The sequence below is a fragment of the Vanacampus margaritifer genome, chromosome 2 (assembly GCF_051991255.1).
Source record: "Vanacampus margaritifer isolate UIUO_Vmar chromosome 2, RoL_Vmar_1.0, whole genome shotgun sequence".
In the NCBI taxonomy this organism is placed as follows: Eukaryota; Metazoa; Chordata; class Actinopteri; order Syngnathiformes; family Syngnathidae; genus Vanacampus; species Vanacampus margaritifer.
In genome coordinates this window covers 15,277,526-15,298,229 of record NC_135433.1, presented here as the reverse complement: position 1 = coordinate 15,298,229, position 20,704 = coordinate 15,277,526, and the positions used below count along the sequence as shown (strand labels likewise).

The window sequence follows — 20,704 nt, the reverse complement described above, 5'->3', positions numbered from 1 at the left end:
GCATCACTGCCATAGCTAACTTTACAGCAAGACAAACAGGAGAAGAGGCTGTGTGTGTGAGACAGTGCTGCTGGGTTCCCTCACATCAATAATTCATCAATGAGTTTTGTCAACTGGGGTTCACCAGCGGATGAGGAGGAGAAGGAGGCGGAGTCACTGCTGACTGAGGAGAGCCATACTTGTTGTAAATGTTTTGCCAAATCTTGATTGAATATTGCATCCCACCTGTGTCATGTTTCGGTTCTGTGGGGGTTGGGCTTTTGTTTGTTATGGGTGTTCTTATTGTTTTTGTCTGTGGTTGGTGTTCTTTGTCTTGTGTTCCTGTTTTTTCCCCTTGTCTCGTTATGGCTAACCACATCCATCTGTCTTCCCTTCCCCAGGTATGTCTAATTAGTATTGGTGTATTTAGACTGTTGTGCTTGTCCAGTCGGTGTCGGTACATTGCCTATGTTATGTGTGGAAGTTTGTGCGTCAAGTCTTCATAACAGCCAAGTCGTCTTCGTCGCAGCTAAGTAGCCATTGCCACCGCCAAGTCGGCCTAGTCACAGCCAGCCAAGTCGGCCTAGTCACAGCCAGCCAAGTCGGGCTCGTCACAGCCAGCCAAGTCGGCCTCGTCACAGCCAGCCAAGTCCTCCTCGTAACAGCCAGCCAAGTCCTCCTCGTCACAGCCAGTCAAGTCGGCCTCGTAACAGCCAGCCAAGTCGGCCTCGTAACAGCCAGCCAAGTCTTCCTCGTAACAGCCAGCCAAGTCCTCCTCGTCACAGACAGCCAAGTCGGCCTCGTCACAGCCAGCCAATTCGGCCTAGTCACAGCCAGCCAAGTCGGGCTCGTCACAGCCAGCCAAGTCGGCCTCATCATAGCCAGCCAAGTCCTCCTCGTAACAGCCAGCCAAGTCCTCCTCGTAACAGCCAGTCAAGTCGGCCTCGTAACAGCCAGCCAAGTCGGCCTCGTAACAGCCAGCCAAGTCTTCCTCGTAACAACCAGCCAAGTCCTCCTCGTCACAGACAGCCAAGTCGGCCTCGTCACAGCCAGCCAAGTCGGGCTCGTCACAGCCAGCCAAGTCGGCCTCGTCACAGCCAGCCAAGTCCTCCTCGTAACAGCCAGCCAAGTCCTCCTCGTCACAGCCAGTCAAGTCGGCCTCGTAGCAGCCAGCCAAGTCGGCCTCGTCACAGACAGCCAAGTCGGCCTCGTCACAGCCAGCCAAGTCGGCCTCGTCACAGCCAGCCAAGTCCTCCTTGTCACAGCCAGTAAGCCATAGCCCCAGCCAAGTCAAGTCAAGGCAAATCAGGTCCTGTCACACTCGTTCCAGTCATGGCGACCAGTCTACTTGCGTCCAGTTCAGTCATGGGGACCAGTCTACTCGCGTCCTGTCCAGTCATGCCGACCAGTCTACTCCCGTCCCGTCCAGTCATGATTGTCTGCCCGCCTTTCTCCCTATGTTTCATTAAGTTCCTCATATTGCACATTCCTGTCTCACTGTCTTGGATCCATCATCCCTCAACCACTCACGCCCACCCTGATGACCTGTAGTTATTAGTTATAAGAAGAGTCTTTGTTCAGATGTAAACAAATTAATTCATTAATACAACATGACACAAACATCAGCATGGTCATACAGCTGTGCATTAAGTGCAAATTTGAATCCGATTGTGTGGCTAGACTCTGGAAAAATGTGGGGGCCCTGTGAAAAGCAGCCCGCGGACGTCAAAAGCGATAAGGTTTGGGTCTTGGAAGATGCGCTGGCTGTAAAACTAGGCCACGTTGCATCCTCAGCCAGACGCCAAACTCAGCACGGATGGCATCTTATTCGCAAAAGGTCATGAAGGAAGCATAAAGCATAAAGGATTGCAAATGTCATAGCTGCGTATGATTCAACATGTATGTTTTATCATCCTTTACGTAAACATTTTTTTTTAAATCTTGGTTGTACGAGCGCTGTGGGTGTGTGAGTATTCCCGCATCCCGTCGCTTCCCGCAGGCCGCCTGCCTGTCGGGGCGCATGAGGGCATCGGCTTGGCTTTAACGTTGACGAGCAGCGACAGCATGCGCTCTGACTGGGAGGAGTCTACCCGAGCGAGCCAAATGTGCCAGCGCGGGCAAACACATGCGTACAAATAAACAAACGCACGAGTGTACACCAACGCATCGTTTGTGTGTGCAGCGTTATGCACACGTAACTGTGTCACTCCGGCACAAACATGAGTCAGGAGACTTTGATGTTATTGTGCTACATTTATGTAAGTGCACTCTTTTGCGATCCCCTTCCAACGGGGTAACAACGGGGTGGTGTTACAAATAGTGATGTCGTTTAAGGAAGTCAACCCAAAAAAACATTTATTGAGAACAATATGTTGTATGTAGTCCCACTAGTCTAAATACGGTATTATGGTTAATATTGTGTTAGTGGAATATGAGTTAAGCAGCAAAATCCAGCAGTTTCTGTCAATATCAGAAGGCGGCCATTTTGCCACTTGCTGTCGAGTGAAAATCACATCCCAGTTGCTCAGGTCTCAGGTAATAACCAATGACAGCTCAGCTTCAGAAAACAGGTGAGCTGTGATTCATCGTTGCTTGAGCCCTGAATAACTGTGATGTCATCTTCAGTCGACAGCAAGTGGCAAAATGGCCGCCCCCTGAGATGGATAGAAACGGCTGGATTTTGCTTCATAACTCATGTTCCACATATGTAATATGAATCAGAATGTCATGTTTAGACTAGTGAGGTCACTTATAACATATTATTGTCAAGAAATTTTAAAGTTTGACTTCCCCTTTAACTCATTCACTCCCAGCCATTTTCACTGAAGCAACCCCCTTCTCTCCTGGCTGTTTACTGGATTTTGACTGATTTTGCAAGGCCCAAAGAATATCGTGTTATATTGCTATAAAAACAAAGAACCTACCAAAGAAAGATTATTTTCTTTCATCAGGATTTATTTTTTATTTTTATCTGTTTCCATTTTGCAGCAATTAGCATTAGAATATAGCTAAATTTCATTATTCACAAACCTGTTTAAAACACTAGGTAAAAGAGCTTGTTGCAACATGGCCTGGTTGATCTCTTATACTCTGCTGCCACCTGCTTGCCGTTTTTTGTAATAACTACCATTGCTTCAAACATTCTCTTCAGTTCAGAGGCTGCATCAAAGCATACAGAGGGTATACTCTAGAATAAAAAAAACATAAAAATAAAAAAAAAGTATGATACGTTTTTGGGACCAATATTTAAAATAGAACGTTTTTATATGTTTTTGCGAGCAAATGTTAAAATAATCAATGGTCATTCCTGTGTAACAACAGAGGGAACAGAATGGGACACATGTAGACCCAAATTGGAACCAAATTTGGTTCCTTCGTAACAGTCTTTCTTCGCCCCAAGTCCATTGAGGTAAAAAAAAAGACACATGAAGACCAAAACGGAAACCACATTTGGTCAAAAATGGATGGATGTAATATCCCAGTTAAAAAGAAGGGAAGGAGAGCAACGTGAAGACAAGCAGTGACAAACAGCTTGACAGCAGCGAGCTAACGGTGGCGCGAGGCTGACAGACGCGTGAGATGGAATAATGGATAGCGGTAGTGACAGCGAGTCAATGCAATGGCGACACAATACACAGATCGGAGACTTCTGTCAGCCTGAGAGGAGCCGCTGCTTTCACTTTCTTTATGCTGATTTCTTTTTGGACGAATGAGCTTCTCGATCGGATCAAGCTCCATTACAGACGAACAGGACGCATTCGAGATTTTTTCGGTCCAAGTCAGCCCATCATCGCACCAAAGAGGTGCAATAATTCACCGATATGGATTATTGACTGTGAGGCAGTGGGAGAAAAATAGATACATGTGCTTACTGATTTGGAGACCTGCACATTTTTTTCCAGACATTTTTTCCAGTCAACTCAACTACATTCATACAGCACTTTAAAACACCCACAAAGGACGTCTGTCCTTCCTTTCATTTCGGATCTTTAACAACAGATAGTACCGTTCTGTTCAGCTCCATCGTAAAGTTCGAAAGATGTGTGTGTTTTTTTTGAACAACCTGAGTTTTGGCATACCAAAAATTGCACTCCGTTGATTGGTCAACAGAGAATGGTCGACCGAGTGAGAATTTCATTATTATTATTTTGTACAACCTTTCATTGAGTACCAACTGTTGCGGAGCTAGACACACTAAAGCATGTTGATAGGTCAAGAAGGAATGGTCAACCGAATGATGATGAAAAGAGGAAGAAGACACCAGGCACCTTTTTGACATCCCTTCATTGAGGTACGAACAGTAGACGACCAGCACCAAACGGGTGTAGCTTAAACGCCTTCGCCTGTTGATTGATCAACAAAAAACAGTCACTGCCATGTGACAACTGAGTGAGAATGCAAAGGAAAGAAGACATTACGCACTTTTTTGACACATCTCCTTTGTTGGAGTACAAGGCTCAGAAGTAGTGTAACTAAAGGGTGGAGCTAAAAGCGCCGTCGTCTGTGTAATTGGTCGACACCAAATGGTCAGCCCAACGCAACAATTGAATAATAATAACGTAAGGGAAAGAAGACACCAGGCACCTTTTTGAATTGAAAAACAATGTATCAATGCTACATATACAGTATATTGAACAATACTGTAGACTAAATGGGTGGCAACAATTGGGAAATGCTAGTGTTTTGAGGACTATGAACTAGTTCATTTTTGTAACAGTAAACTTAGTTCAAAATGTTCAATTATGAACTACAGACGCTCCCCTACTTACGAACGTTCGAGTTACGAACAACGGTACATACGAACATGTCTGCGCGCATGCGCGCATGTCAAAAAATGTTCGGAAAGAGATTCTGTAAGTTAGATTTTGTATTGCGCACCTTTTTCCGAGTACTGTAGTGCTTCTTTCCGCCGCTAATACCGACGCTTGGCGCTGTGAGAGCTCACCCAGCATTGGAGGCTCAGCAACGTGTCGAGGAGGAGGAGGAAAAAACGCCTGTCCCCATGAAGAAGCCATCGCACTCTTCGAGCAGCAAGACCCAAATATTGAACGTTGCACAAAGGTTGCAAATCAATTGAATGATGCCATACAGTGCTACCGCATCATTTATGATGAAAAAAGAAGAATCGTCGTGCAATCGTCGTTAGATCGCTTCTTTCGGCCAGTTTCTAGTAAATCCTCCAAGGAAGATACTCATCAACCCTCATCTTCTTCTCCGCGACCCTCAACTTCTTCCTACATTGAAGTTACGGAGGAGGAAGTAACTTTTGAAGCCCATTCCAGCGACGACGAAGAACCTCTCATGATATAAAATCCTCCTCTTCCTCCTCCTCCATCAAATAGTTAAGCATCGAGTACATCTTCCAAAAGTAAGTTAAACTTCATTTTATTTATCTTATTACGTACATATACATACTGTGTGTGTCTCTCGCTTTCTCTCTCTAACATACGTAGTACAGTACTGTACGTATTCTCTTTAAACATCAATTATAATACAAAATATAGCACTGAAGCAACTTACGAACAAATTCACCTTACGAACGATCGCTCGGAACGTAACTCGTTCGTAAGTTGGGGAGCGTCTGTATTATGAATTATGAACTGAACAAGTTTGTTTTAAAATTTGTGAACTGAACTTTAATCTAGTTTGTGTTGAAAATGAAGTTTTCCAACATGGGTTGCAATTTAACTGCTGATTTAAAAAACAACAACAGTTTTTTAATTTGTAAAGATATTTAATATATTTTATACGATGGGCGTATTAGGGCCACATATAAATATATATATTTTTAGAAGGCGGGGCAATATTCTGAGGAAAAAAAACTTGTAAATTTGCCACTTCATAAACTCGAAAATTTACAAGTTTTTTTCTCGCAAATTTGGGGCTTTATAAAGTGCCAAATTTCCCACTTTATAAAGTAGCAAATTTGCGACTGTCACGTTTGAGTTCTGTTTTTCCTTGTGTGTCCCCCTTGGTCTTGTTAAGTGTAATCCTGTCCTTCCTCGTGTCAACCAATCAGTGCCCTCAGCCACTTGTGTCTTGCCCCAAGTGTGTCTTGTTGTATCATTAGTGTGTGTGTGTGTATTTCGTCTGCGTCGATTCATTGTTGTTTTCCTCCCGTCATGCTGCCAGTTTTTCTGCCTTGTTGTCCTCCCCACGTTTTGTTTCATTGCCATTTGGAGTTAATTTGTTCAAATGTATATTTACTTGTACTTTTATGTTTCCAGAATAATTATTTAAACATTTATACATGTTGGTATTTTTTTGTATAAGTATCTAAATTGATGTGTCGAATCTGCTGCTCTCCGTCATTCAATTGCATTTACCTAAAGTATGCTAGCATCTGATTGGTTAGTGTTAGTCAGCTGATAGGGGATCAGGAAGTGTTGTCGCTCTGAATGCGATGAATGACGAGTAAAGTTTTAAGTTAAGAATGAATCCGTCTCCGTCCTGTCTTTTTATTTTATAAACAGCGTCCTATTAACCACCAACGAATCCTCACATGATTAGACTAGAGCTACGCTACGTGTGTTTCTCGTAGGTTCGTTTTTTTTTCTCGCAAATCTGCCACTATATAAAGTCGCAAATTTGCCACTTTATAAAGGTGCAAATTCTCAAGAAAAAAAACTTGTAAATTTGCAAGTTTATAAAGTGACAAATTTGCTAGTTTTTTTCTCTGAATATTGCCCCCGCCCTCTAAAAAAATATATATTTATACGTGGCCCTAATATGTAATTTTATATTCTTTTGCAGTGCCAAAAACGATTTTGCGGGAATAGTAAACACAGCTAAATTGTCCAAAAAATAGATAATAGTCAGTATTTTTGCCCTTTCTACGGCACTAATTGTCAAATGACCACGAAAAACAAAAACTGTATGTGTGAAGAGAACCTTTGTAACATAAGACTTTTCTTTTCCTTGGAGAAGTCCAGGGTACACAGTAAATTCTTTAGAGTCAATTTTACTGTGTTAGAGTGGGTCCAAATCGACTCAATTTTAGAATAAAATGTACACTTGGAAGAGAGTATAAAGAATTGAAAAATAAATATCACTCAAGGGTAGAGGGACAAACTCTTGCTTACATCCAAGAGGAGACCAAACACATTGTTTTTGGTCTCATAGTTACAAAAGTTCTAGCTGACATGAGTGATATACTAACACACAGAAGGAGTTGCGTGCCTCAAAGAGTAGATTGGCTGTCTCCCAACCTGAAGTTGTGGGTTTGTTCCTCAACCCTTGAATCACTTTTTTTTTTTATGTTTAACTCTCTTCTAAGTGTAAATTTTACTCTATTTAGAGTGAGACCAAATAGGCTCAATTTAGAATAAAATGTACTCTGCACAATTTACTGTGTAGTGTGTAATGGATATAGACAAACATGGAATATTCACGCGCAACACACACATGCAAACACTAACGCACACACACACTCTGCCGCACCTTGACTTGACCTCCAATCTATCGGTCGGGGATAATGGCGCTTGATTTACTCGCTCACTTCAGAGAGCGCGTTGCTATTACAAATGTCCGTCCTTGCAGTGGCCACATTGTCTCTGGGAGAGAGTGACAGCTTATAATTGGAAAAAAATAGAACGGGGAAAGAAATTAGCCTTGTGGGAGTACTGACGGGGTGAGAAGGGATTGACTTGCAGTTCAAATTACATCCACATGCAAACAGAGTCTCTTATGTACGACAAAAAAAAGGCCCTTCGCTGGTTAATCCCGGCGGGCCTATAGGGGGGCCGCTCTAATCCTGTTATCAGGCCCAGCAGATGCTGTTGACAGAACAATACGCGGCAGCACAGATCCCTCCCCCCTCCCCCCGGAAGAGGTCATGAGCCAAAAGATGACTCTTCACACTCATTTGTTTCCCGCTATTCAAATCCCATTCTGCTTCGTGGAGCGCAGTCATAGTGTGTGGAGGGGAAGCTAACGGAGTATAGAGAGGGTGCGGGGACTGACCTCAGGAATGCTTCAAAATAATACAGTCCAGACACACTAAACACACATCATGGAGCTTCAAACGAGCATCCTTCCGCCAAACGCTGCTCACAATGACATCCAGAAATATTTTCACAATTAGCACTATGGATACCTAAATGGTGCATGATGAGGCTGAGGAGGTCAGGAGGTCTAAAAATAACGCATTTTTAAAAGAGGTGTCAGACTGCTAGTGTTTATTTTCATTCTGACATATTTGTCTAACTTGACACATTCCTTCCACTTTTAGAATAAGAAAAACACTCACTTTTTTTTTTATAGGGCACTCAAAGGAATACAATGAAATGGTTTCAAGTGGTTGACACGATATATATTGTTGCTCATGATCGAGCATGTCAATGTGACTGAGCAAAGCGCGGTCTCGATGTGTGCATAGGTGGAGTTTTCTTTCTTTTACGCCGTTGTGGGTGTGAACACAGCCGACTTGCTTCCCGGTCAATATCGGCACTCGCCATCGGAGACCGCCTTCCACCCTGATCACTCATGTCCATGTGTGATTTACCCCTTTGGGCTATCTATGAAAATAAAGACCCTTGTGTCTCTTTACTCATTTAAGGCCACAGTACTTTTCCTTGTGTCTGGCCACGCAAAAGTATAAAGTAGATCAACAAAGCGTGTAACTATGCAATATCGAAACCAAAAAATTGTGATACTCAAGACTCAAGCCTGCATTGCCTTTAAAATGGCACAATCGCGACTTTCCCTTCCAACTCCCAGAGTTTGTGTCTCCATTCCAGATAGCGACAAATAAATGAGAGTACAAACAAACTTAATATAATTAGTATTATTTTATTACATTAATGTGGAAGTCAACCGTAAACATGTCTTGACACTAATAGGTTATATGTGACCTCACTAGTCTAAACATGACATTCTAATGAATATTTGTGGAATATGAGTTAAGCAGCAAAATCCAGCCCTTTTCATCTATCTGAGGTGGCGGCCATTTTGCCACTTGCTGTCGCCTGAAGATGACATCACAGTTGCTCTGGGCTCAGGCAATGAAAAATCCCCGCTCACCTGTCATTTGAAGCTGCGCTGTGATTGGTTAATACCTGAGACCTGAACAACACTGATGTAATTTTGAGTCTACAGCAAGTAGCAAAATGGCCGTACCCTGAAATTGATAAAAATGGCTGGATTTTGCTGCTTAACTCATATTCCGCTAACGCAATATTACACAGAATAACATATCTAGACTAGTGGGGCTGCATAGAACATATTATTGTAAAGATTTTTTGGGGGGGGGGGGGTTGACTTTAAACGATATCACTGTTTGTAAATTAAAAAAAATTCAAACAGAAGCCTCAATTAAAGCTACATTTCTTCATCCAGCCTTCATCAACTGCATGTTATGTGAGAGGAAGAAAGATGGTTCGCACTACTAATGACCCTGAAATGCGGACCCAACAAACCTAAACTCAGACCAATGAATACTCACAACTAACTCAATTGACCATGTCAAAGTGACAATTTAAATCAGAACAACTGATCGCAGCTTTCACAATACAAAAATCATGCCTGCAATGCAGACATCACTGTACAATCCTCTTTGTGTGTTTACTTGTTCTATGGTGGGGGGGAAAAGCGTGCTGTGTGTGGCAGTTTGTATTTAAACTCAAACTACTGCCATCTACAGGACCATAATGGAACATCATGGTTCAAATTCCGATTCCGTTTTTTTCCCTTCTGTCTATTCTGAACAAATCGACCCTGCATGTCAATGACTACAACTTCAGAGCATATTAGCGATACATGTGGCTGTGTTGGCTCTTCTCCCGCCTCTCTGTGACTTTCTGCTCTACGTCCCAGCTGAAGCAAATCACATAAAAAAAATTTAAAAACCCTTTCATCTGACTGCACTCTATTATGGAGCATAAATGCAGTAGAGACCAGTGTGGACTAGACAATGCCGGCTCATCTATACAACATTACACCAGTGTCTTACACCCATATATATATATATATATATATATATATATATATATATATATATATATATATATATATGGGGGTCAAAATGAGTGTGTTAATTCTGAGTTAATTTAAAGTTCCTTTAACGCCACCATTTTTAAAAAAAATGCGCGATTAATGACTGCCCCTTACTTGGAAAGCCTGTACTGGGGGAATTCCAGTCGCAACGCAGTAGGTACGTCCACGTCAAAATTGAGCACTAATAAACGTAATAATAATGCATATATTTGTGGAGACTGGGGTCAAGTTGCATTTGACAATTTTAAAAATGTGCAGGATTGCACAAGTTACTTCATGTTAAGGATTAGATAGCTCTTAATATGAAAAGAAAATTGCGCCGAGCTGTCATCAACATCTTACAAATGCAATTATGCCATCTAGTGGCAGAAAATGACCTCAACACAAATCACACTCGTTTTTTTTACAGTACAGAACATATTTTTAATTGTAACTAAATGTCATGAATTATAATGAAATTACTGTATCAATGACTAAAAATTACAGCCACATTTCTATTAGTTAAAAAAAAGGCATAAAACTTGGGGGGAAAAATGATTGTACATTTTAGTTTACATTAAGACCAGATATAAAATGTGCAATTAATCGTGAGTTAACCATTGAAATAATGCGATTAATTCCAATTTAAAAAATGTATTCCATTATTACATAATTGGGTAAATTGCCTTCCACACTTGTACGGTTTAATAATGACATAAAGGCCAGCATCACAGGAAAATGACAACATATTCCAGGGAAAAGAAAGGGCAAATAAACAAGCTACATCCCAACATGTGTATGTGTGTGCGTGTGCGTGTGTGTGTGATTGGATGCTACGGGTCATAGGCTTTCAAAGGCAATTTCTGAATGCTTATTTTAAGCAGAGCCAGAGCCGGGCTTAATCTTGGCCGCTCGCCCCAACGAGGGTGCTGATTAAAAGCTAATTATACGCTACAAATTGGGCCTCGGGTGCGCACAGGCTCTGCTGATTTGACACACGGCCCCAGACTCTGGACCGGACGCGTGCCCGCTGGGCGTCGTGCGTGTCCTCTCTCTCCTTTGCGGAATAGGCAAGGGAACAACATGTCAACTGTGAAAGATGCCTGGGGGCTTGTAGCAATGTTACCACGTATGTATTTTGTGACTTAATAACATAATGGGGGGGGGGGGGGGGGTTGACATTTAGTATAATTTTTATATGGGGTGCACTTGAAAATGGACACTTAGAAAATGTATACAAACATACATACATACACACACACACGTGCATGCATAATATGATAACTGTGATCATTAGGAATCCCAAACAGGAAGAATAATCCTGTAAATGACCTCTGCCAAGGAAGATAGTTGTATGCGAAAAATCACTGCCTTAGTACAGTTCAGTTGCATTTAACTTTAACATTTAATGCCGTTTGATAATGTTGGAGCGTCTTACCAAAATATTAAAAACACTTTAATGGATGGACGCCTGTCTGTTAGCGTCTTGTTGTTGACATCTTGACTTTCCTTTCGGCGTGCTATTGCTAGCAATAACGCATGGAGAGCAAAACAAATGTGTCATTGACTATTTACGCCGATACACCAGGTAAGCGTTTCAATAAAGCCTGATGCGTTTTAGAGTTGCACCGTGGATTTTATTCATGAGCCAAGAATTCATCCTCACGGGTTGGATTTACACTCTAATTAACTTATTCTTAGTCTCGAGCGGCATATGTACTTCAAATGTACCATATTTACATCATATTTCATGTACAGCAGAACAGTCCGAGTCATATATGTAATGTACCAAACTGACATATTTAATGCCCTATACCAGTGGTCCCCAACCTTTTCTGTACCACGGACCGGTTTAATGTCTGACAATATTTTCACGGCCCAATCTAAAGGTTTAGCTCATAAAGACAAAATAAAATGACAAGAAAAAAACGGTGGTATTTTCTCTATAATAATAATGAACGGAAATCTACTGTGTAATCATATGCAACTTTATTAACGTTGCGTAACGTCGCACCAACAACAGAGTTGTCAAGTGAGACGGATGTAACATTTCGAAAAAAATAAAAATAATGCAATTTTTTTCTTTCGGTACCAAATGACCCACGGCCCGGTACCGGGCCGCGGCCCGGTGGTTGGGGACCACTGCCCTATACAACTCAAATATTTTATGTACAGTACAATGCCACTCTAATGTAATGCCCTATACACAACTTGTTTACTGTATATCACTTTTTTTTTTACTTTAATGTAGCAAACTATATTTACACCATATTTAATTTGTATATTTATGCGCCAGCCAGTTGGGCTTGTGTTAGTTACGTCCAGATTCTTTGTGGCGTGAGCGGCGAAACAAAGGCAAAACGTCACCCCGCGAGTGCTTGGGCGCATTGTCGACAAGCGAGGGAGGGTGGCGCTACATGCTCAACCTGTTGTCAAGGACACCATTCCATCACACCTGGAGCACACCAAAGAGGACTCCACGCCTCCTCCTCTTTCCCTGCCTGTCTTGATTATCGGTTTGAGGCGGCGGGCCGGAAAATTCCCGTGGAGAAACAAACCTGCATCTGCATATTCCAGCCCCCGTTTGGCGTCTGCCACCAGCGAATAAATTAATACATGAATAACAATGAAAATCATCCGTTCTAAATGCCGGTATATGGGTGTGTGCGTGTGTTGTTTCTTTCGGTTGTAGTCATGGGAGTTTATTTGCATAAGGAAGTGACATACCAACAGTGCATAAATATTTGTTTTATTCGTCATATCACAGAGGCTTTGACTACATACAGCTACTTAGTAGCCTTTGGCACGGTGAGTTCTTTAAAGTGAAAATAAATATTTTTGCACCCTTTACAATGGAAACGCATCAAATAATGGGGGCTGAGCGTATGGCCTAAATTCCTAAAATATCACGGTATAAATTGAATCTCTTCACAGTAACGGTATATATTGTTATATAAACTTGTGAACAATTTATAATGGAAGTATTTTTGAATGCTTTATATCAGAGGTCAGCAACCCTGGTCTCACGATTCTATTCGATTCCGATTTTGGGTGTGCGATTCGATTCAGAATCGATTTTTGATCAAGAACAATTTTTGATTCAAAATGATTTGATTGACAATGATTTTTGCTTCCATTTATAGATTTTCAAGGAAGCGTAATGATCTACTCCAGTCTGACTCGCTAATGCTAACCAGTGCGCTACTCGCGGCACTTTTATCACTCAAAAGAACGGCTCCACACTGCAAAAAAACAACTTTTATTGGAATAACTTGATCATGACTTTTTCCTTCTACTCTCTAATGTGGCTACAACTTAACAGTGTATTAGACCGCGTGGGACCACGGTGGTACATGTATTCCATTACTCCCCAAGCCTGGATATATCCGAATTGTTTTTTCCCAGTTCCAATTTGAAAACATTCATGGCAAAAGTAAACAACCAAAATAGCGGATAGTGATAAAAAAAAATTATATTTTGGTCCTCAAAACACATTTTGACCTCAAGCAAACTTGCCTTCTCGCAATTTTACTTCATTTATTGTTTTTATCTTATTTAATAAGCAGTCCATACAGTTCAGTAGTTCATCGTAAGATTTCATGCAGGGAGCTAGCGGCATACTGTCACGTACGTTGTGTTACGTGAAGTTATGTTGAATATTTATGAATGAAGGAAGCTATCTAGTTTTATACTTGAGTAAATTGTGTTTTACCATTCACGGTCTGTGTTTCCAAAAGGGTCAGCATCATAGAGTGACGTCACATTGAAGTCGGTCGGTGAAGTTGGGCTTTTTTCCCCCCTACTTCGCAAGTGGAACATCTGAGTTTAAGGGGGCATTCCCGGACACACTTCCTGGTTTGAGCTCGGAAAAGTCTGACTTCCGACCATCCTCAAATGCAGCATTATTCTGGTGTTTCAACTCACAAATACGTTTCACAATAGCTTAGAGGTTAGCATAGATTCTCGTTTTAATTATTCCTCGTCCTGCTTAAGTGATAACAATACTTGTCAAAAAGGTAAAAGATTAGCAAGTTTGAGGAACGGCTTTGCTCTGTGTAAGGACAATGTTTAGCTGTGCTAATAGCTAGCTGGTGCGGCACAAGATAGCATAGTGCCTAGCGTTACCACTGAGTGTAGTTCCCGAAGAGGGAAAGAAGGTGAGAGAGGTGTCTGTTTGACATAGATGTACTTTTTTTGTCATCAAACGTGCTTGAAATGCTTGAAGCCATTTTCATATTTAGCAAATGACATCATCAACAAATGTTATCCTGATTGGTTGGTATAGCCCAAATCGTGCCGTAGGCCAAATCTACCGCATCTATACTGTGCACGGTTCACCCCTATGAAATAATTCAGAAAAGTAGGCACAAAAGTAATAGTTCACGCAGTATGAGTCCTACATTTTGTGACCCTTCAATTGAAAAAAAAAAAACATGTAGCGTGCTGAAAGCTAAACTGCACTTCTTGGTGGAAACAAAGTCTTTAGGCTGTCATAATATTACTACCACCATTTTGTGTTTTTATCTTTATCTCAACCTTTGATTTTTTGGGAATAAAAATATATTCCACTGCTTGCTATTGAACCTTGAATGTATGGAAGTGAGAAAAAAAAAAGGTTGATCACACCTTGCAGACTCCGCCTGAGATCCTCCATCATGCTTTTATTCCTTCCAACCACTTCATGTTGCATCCCTGTGTCTAGATTGTAATAAGTCACTCCGGTGTAATTTTGCCCCACTGAAGTTGGGCAATCATAGTGCACATAGAACGATTGAGGCAAAGGCGAGATGGAGGTGAGGGGTGTGGGATTGTGGAACAGGCACCGTGGGTGGTCTTATCATTTCATCTGCCTCCAATGAGAGAATTTTTCATGTGGCTTTTGAAGGCGACCACACTTGGATTGACAAGAAGGAGGAATTGAGACTGAGTGAGTTCCTTTTCAGTTTCTATACTATATATATCTGCCATCAGACGCTTTGGGAGGGAGGCGTCTATTTGAAGGGGGCATTTATTTTTCTTAAGTAGATTGCACACCCGGCGACTGATCGGGGCTCGGGGTCTATTATTGAAGAAATTAGGTACACAGTGGTGGTATCTCAAATAGTGAGTGAGAAGCGGAATGCTGGGCAGATGTTGTGGCGTTCTCTGCCACCAACTAGCAGCAGTGTCTTGAGACTGGTGCTGTGGTAGGTGCTGCTGTTTTGGTTAGCAACAAAGTACAAAAGATATATAATTATACTACTGAGGATAAACCAGATATATCCTTTGCTTTGTTTTGTTTTTAATTCATTTGAGACTGTTTATGTGCTTCAAGAGTTGCAGGCGTTAGCAAGAGAGTTCCAATTAGCTCTGCAGTTCACGTTTTATGTCTGCGTATGGTCTGAGAACATTACAGTTACTACAGTATATTAATATGCACTACCAGACAAAGGTTTGGGCACACTTTCTAGTGTATCCAAACCTTTGACTGGTTTAAGTTTTAAATCAATTATTTCTTCTGAGACTGTTGACATGCCTTGGTAGGTGCTGCTGTTTTGATTAGCAACTGAGTTTAGAATTGGCTGACACAATGATGAATAAGCAGAGCACTGTTTGCTATTATTGAGGAAATGTGGTATATTAATACAGATTTTAAAAGCACTCAAATTCATTTGAGTGCCTGTTCACATGCCTGAGTGAGTGCTGCTGTTTTGGTTAGCAACTGAGATCAAACTAGATGGAACCCTCAGCGAGAAAGTTCAAATGCACTCATAAGTCAACTTTTTAAAATGTCCGTGTGTGATAATTAATATTAATCCAATTCTTATATATATATATATATATATATCCATCCATCCATTTTCCTAATCGCTTTTCCTCACAAGGGTCGCGGGAGGCGCTGGAGCCTATCCCAGCTGACTTTGGGCAGTAGGCGGGGTACACCCTGAACTGGTTGCCAGCCAATCACAGTATGTATATATATATATATATATATATATATATATATATATATATATATATATATATATTGCAAAAAATGATGGCTGTTACTTTTTTGTTAGATGTTGACATTAAATAGCTGATATAGCCTATTAACCACTTGATAGAATAACATTTTCACCAGTTATTGATATTTGTTGACATTTAGGAAACTTGCAAAGCATCCAATTCGTTAAACACTTTCAAGAGCTTTTCTGCAGACAATAGCACACGACCCGGCAAAATGAAAATGCACAGCGATGAGCCCTTCCCCCACCGTGGCTCGCTCCCACCACGTTTCTCGCATCGGTGGATCTCCTGTGCGCCGGCCTTGCGTGCCAGCCGACCTTTTTCCCAGAGTTTGAACCTGCCGTCATGGAGAGGGCACCCCCCGGGGCCGAGCAGGGCCGAGCAGGGGAGAAGAAAAGCGAGTGGGTCGGGCGCAAAGTGCAGGACTCGCTAGCCACGTCGCATTTGAAGAGATGTCAGCGGCTTCAACATGTTTTTTTGTTTACGTGTAGTCCTACTGAGTTTTCAATAGGGGTGTAACGGTGTGTCAAAATCACAATTTGGTTTTAAGATCAAGGTTTGCTTCACATTGGGTACAGTACGCGTTTCCTTTGTGTAAACAAGAACTGATTTCATGGTAAAAAAATAATAAAACGATGCAAAGGGCACTAAACGAGCTGAGACATGGCCATTAGTCACAATAAACAACATCAAATGATAGATCTTACGCATCCATCTGGAGTTCAAAGGCTTTTAGGGTTGTCAGGGTGAGGGACATGGGGGCGGGGGTGTACGAGAGAAGTCATTTCACGTTGTCGAGGAGGGGGGAAAAAAATGGGAAAATGGCACAAGGCGACACAAAAATAAAACACAGATGCGCAAATGCATTCATGCAGAAAATCCTCGCCTTTAATCCAATCCGTCACGCTTTATTAAAGCAGCGGCGCGGCAGAGGAGATGGCATCAGACGGGCGGCCATGGTGACGAGTGCTCGCCTAACACGCACGGCAAAAAAAAAACACCCAAAAAAGTGCACACATCAGAGGAAAATGAGATATGGAGGACCGTGAAAAAAATGCAAATTCCTTCTCCTCCTCCCTCTCACTTTTGGTTTGGCGGATCCCAACGACGTTACACACACACACAAGTGTGTGTTCTATTTGCTAGGTCAAATCGGGCCTCTCTCCCATCATCATGTCATCATCTGCTCGCCGAGGCTTCCGTCCACACGGCATATGAACAAGTGTGCCAGGCCCAATTTATACGCCAATTGGGAGTCTTATTGCAACGTTCCTGACAGCACTAATCATAAATAAAAAAAGGCCTCTGTGTGTCCTGCTAAACGGCTTGACTCTGATTCATGTGCACACATTTACAATTACAACTAGGAAGGTAAGAACAGCGCTGGAACTGAGTTTCCCATTCGGGCTCAACATGGGATCCCGCTTTTGAGATAATCATTGAGTCATGACCTACTTCTATAAGAGTCAAAGCAAGCAGATGGATTTGGTCAAAAACACACATCGTTATCAAACTTAAAAAAAAGAAAACTGTATTTACATGTGCAATGTTTACTTCAAAGCACAATATGAAATAAGCAGAAATTCAGAATTAAAACAAAAATAAAATTAAATTAACCCTAACCCTAACCCTAACCCTGTTTTATTTAAATGGAATTAAAAAAATAAAAAATTTTAAAGTAAAAAAAAAAATCACGAACTTCTATGGCCACCTCTGACGGCCGATCACTCAATATGCAGTTCGGTTAACAGCCAACAACTTTACACTCATTCGCTGACGCCCACGTCATTCACCAGACTAGGCCCCTTCCTTTAAAGCCATACACTCTCAAAGTCACAGATACTACAGTAAACATGTACATAATAATGGTTTAATGGGATCATCATTATAGTCAATTGTAAAAAAAATCTATATATATTTGATAGTTGCAGCCTGCATTAGTTCATTTTTATCAAATTCATTCTCATACTAAGGGATTTAACTGTTTGTATTCTGGTGACTCAAACTGGTGGAAAGTAATGATAAATTGCTTTGTCCCCACCTGTATCCACCAAATTGTAGAGGGTTTTGTTCTTGAAAAATGCACCAACACTTCACAAAGTTCAGAGGAAATCCGTTATGTACTGTATTTGTTTGTGTTATCCTACTAACTAACAAGGAAATAAATAGGAAAACAAATTAACCTCACCAAATGTTCTCGTTTATAAAATAAGTGACAGCAACGCATATGCAAACGTCAACCAACTGTGAGGAAACATATCAAAATACATCACATTATAAACGCAGCAGTTAAAAAGTGCTAACAAGCAACCGAGCAAAATGAGACTCAACTGAATTTATTTCTCACATTTATACACAGTAAGGTGAGCGATTTTATCTAATAAGAGATTGAGGGCATCAAGACAAATGCATATTGCAGCACAGCGAAGACTGGCAAGCTAACATTAGCATGTGCTTCTTTTTGACATTTGAAACCTCAAATGAATCTTAAAATACTTGTTCAATAAGCAACCAGCAGTGGTCTATTCCAACTGTATGATATCGTCTTGGCATGTGTGGAACTCCGGTGCGATCGAGTACTAAAGTTCTGACGGTAACTTTCACCATTTTTTTTTTAATCTTTATTACTCGCTCTAATAATAATAACAACCAGGAGACTGCATATTCTCAGTTGAACTATTTGCTGGATGCCAGAAAGATCGAGTCACAGCTGTAGAGCCTTTTTTGCTGGATGCGGAAGAAGGTCTAATCTGTCCAAAATGGTTTCTACTCTGATAGTGTTTTGGCCGCCCACGGCTCACCCTAGTCCATGTGACAAGGTGTGACCTGATGGTCTTAACTGGTTTCAACTAGATAAGTGTGAAAGAGCGCAGATAGGAAGCCAGGACAGGTCACAGCGACACAATGGCCTAACTCAAGTCACCCTATCTCAGTGGTGTCAAAGTCCGGTCCTCGAGGGCCGGAGTACAGCATGTTTTAGAGGTTTCGCATGTTCAACACAGCTGATTCATATTTAAACTCATCAGCAAGCTCTACAGGAGCCTGATAATTATCCTGGTAGTGGAATCACGTTGGAGTAGAGAAACCTCCAAAACATGCAGGACTCAGGCCCTCAAGGACCGGATCTTGACACATGTGCCCTATCTAATCATTAAGAGGCCTAATCTAACAATAACTAGTACCTGCCTTTAACCAATAAAGCAGTAGTGGTGAGTGGAGTCTTCCGGTTAACTCAGTTGTGCCGTGCAAGAGGGGTTTTGTAACTCCAAAAATGATGTGAGCAAATGCTAACAGAAATCTTCAAGGTTGTATCTAGTGGGAAAAAAACGGTGTTCATATTGCCTGAGAGGGGAAACTCAGGAAAAAAATAAAGAAATAAAACTTTAATAAATGACTCAGACAACGTGACATTTTGGTCAACTCTGACCTTCTGCCGCCTGCAATTTAATCACTTCGTTATTGCATAGCAAGACTTTTCCCTAATTCAATTCCCCTTTTAGGTAATTTCATTTATCTCTCTTTTTTTAATTTCATATTGCAGCCCATGAAATGAGGTGGTGAAGCAATGGAGGCAACTACTTTTGGCAAATGCCAAGGGTCGTACTTACAACACCAACTCCATGAGACACCAATCAGAATCGGCCATTCTAGATAGCTGGGTAGTGATAAATTGCAAAGGATTTTAGCTCATTGCGTTGTACTTTCTTGATGATTAGCCACATAAAAGGGGGGGGGGGGACTCTACTACAAAGGGTCACTGCTTATTTCACTGACTTTGTTCAATTACTACTGCATTTTACATGCTGGATGTGGAATGACAATGGACAGCTTTGTCGCGCACGTGCCTTCGTTGGTCTGGCTTATGCACATGTCCAGCATCTACGCCAGAAGGAAGACGGGGGGGGGGTTAAAAAAAAAACAGAGCCCAGACCTACTGTCAGCTCAGTGAGGCAGAGCGGGAAGCCAATACACGCCGACGTATTCAAAGAAACACACATTTTAAAGAAAAATCCTTTTTTCTGAGCTGGAATTTATGAATCTATAAACACATCTGTGAGTATGTGGGCTGACACAAACACTTATTTACTGACTTTTTCCACAGAGGACTTCTAAAAATATCCAAAGCAGACACACACACGTATATAAAAGCAGAGGGGCAGAGGAGCTGAGGACACAGCAGGACGGCGTGCAGCCTGGGGGAGTCAGCAGAAGGTGAGTGGAGATAAGGCTGCGCGATTGTGACTGCGTGTCAGAGAGAATCTGCACACGGCATGAGTTCAGCACGGCTACATCGCACCACATGCACATTTACATCACCTGCAGCACTACGGCCCCCGACGGAACGCTCGGATGAGACAAGCCCACGTCAATCCGTTCTTTTAATATTTAACAGCAGAAGACAAGAGAATGTGTGGTTTGTGGCAAGACGCCAACATAAAGGATGAATACTCATAAATGTCTGGCAATTTAGAGTCGCCCATGTATCTTGGGAGACGACGTGGTTCTAATTTGGTGGTAGTCGGATAGAATCTAGATCAAGTCCGTCTTTGAAAGTCCCCTGGACTTGACCCTAACATGGCCGCTTCAAACCAAAATGGCTGACTTCTCTCTGGCCTGGAATCATGAGAGTCTACAAATAGACACATCTGGCAAATTTCCTGTGGCTTAGTGAAAATATCCTTATAGCCTGAAACTTCAAAACATTCTGGGGGTGCACGACTGTCATTAAACTTTGTCAGCATGCTCCACCCACACGCATGCTAGG

The 20,704-nt window shown here is 41.7% G+C and overlaps 1 protein-coding gene across 1 annotated transcript in view; it reads right to left on the bottom strand.

Moving 5' to 3' along the window:
• znf385c (zinc finger protein 385C) overlaps positions 1-20,704 on the bottom strand; it is a 144,969-nt gene that overhangs the window by 80,900 nt on the left and 43,365 nt on the right. The gene's annotated exons all lie outside the window — the stretch shown is intronic.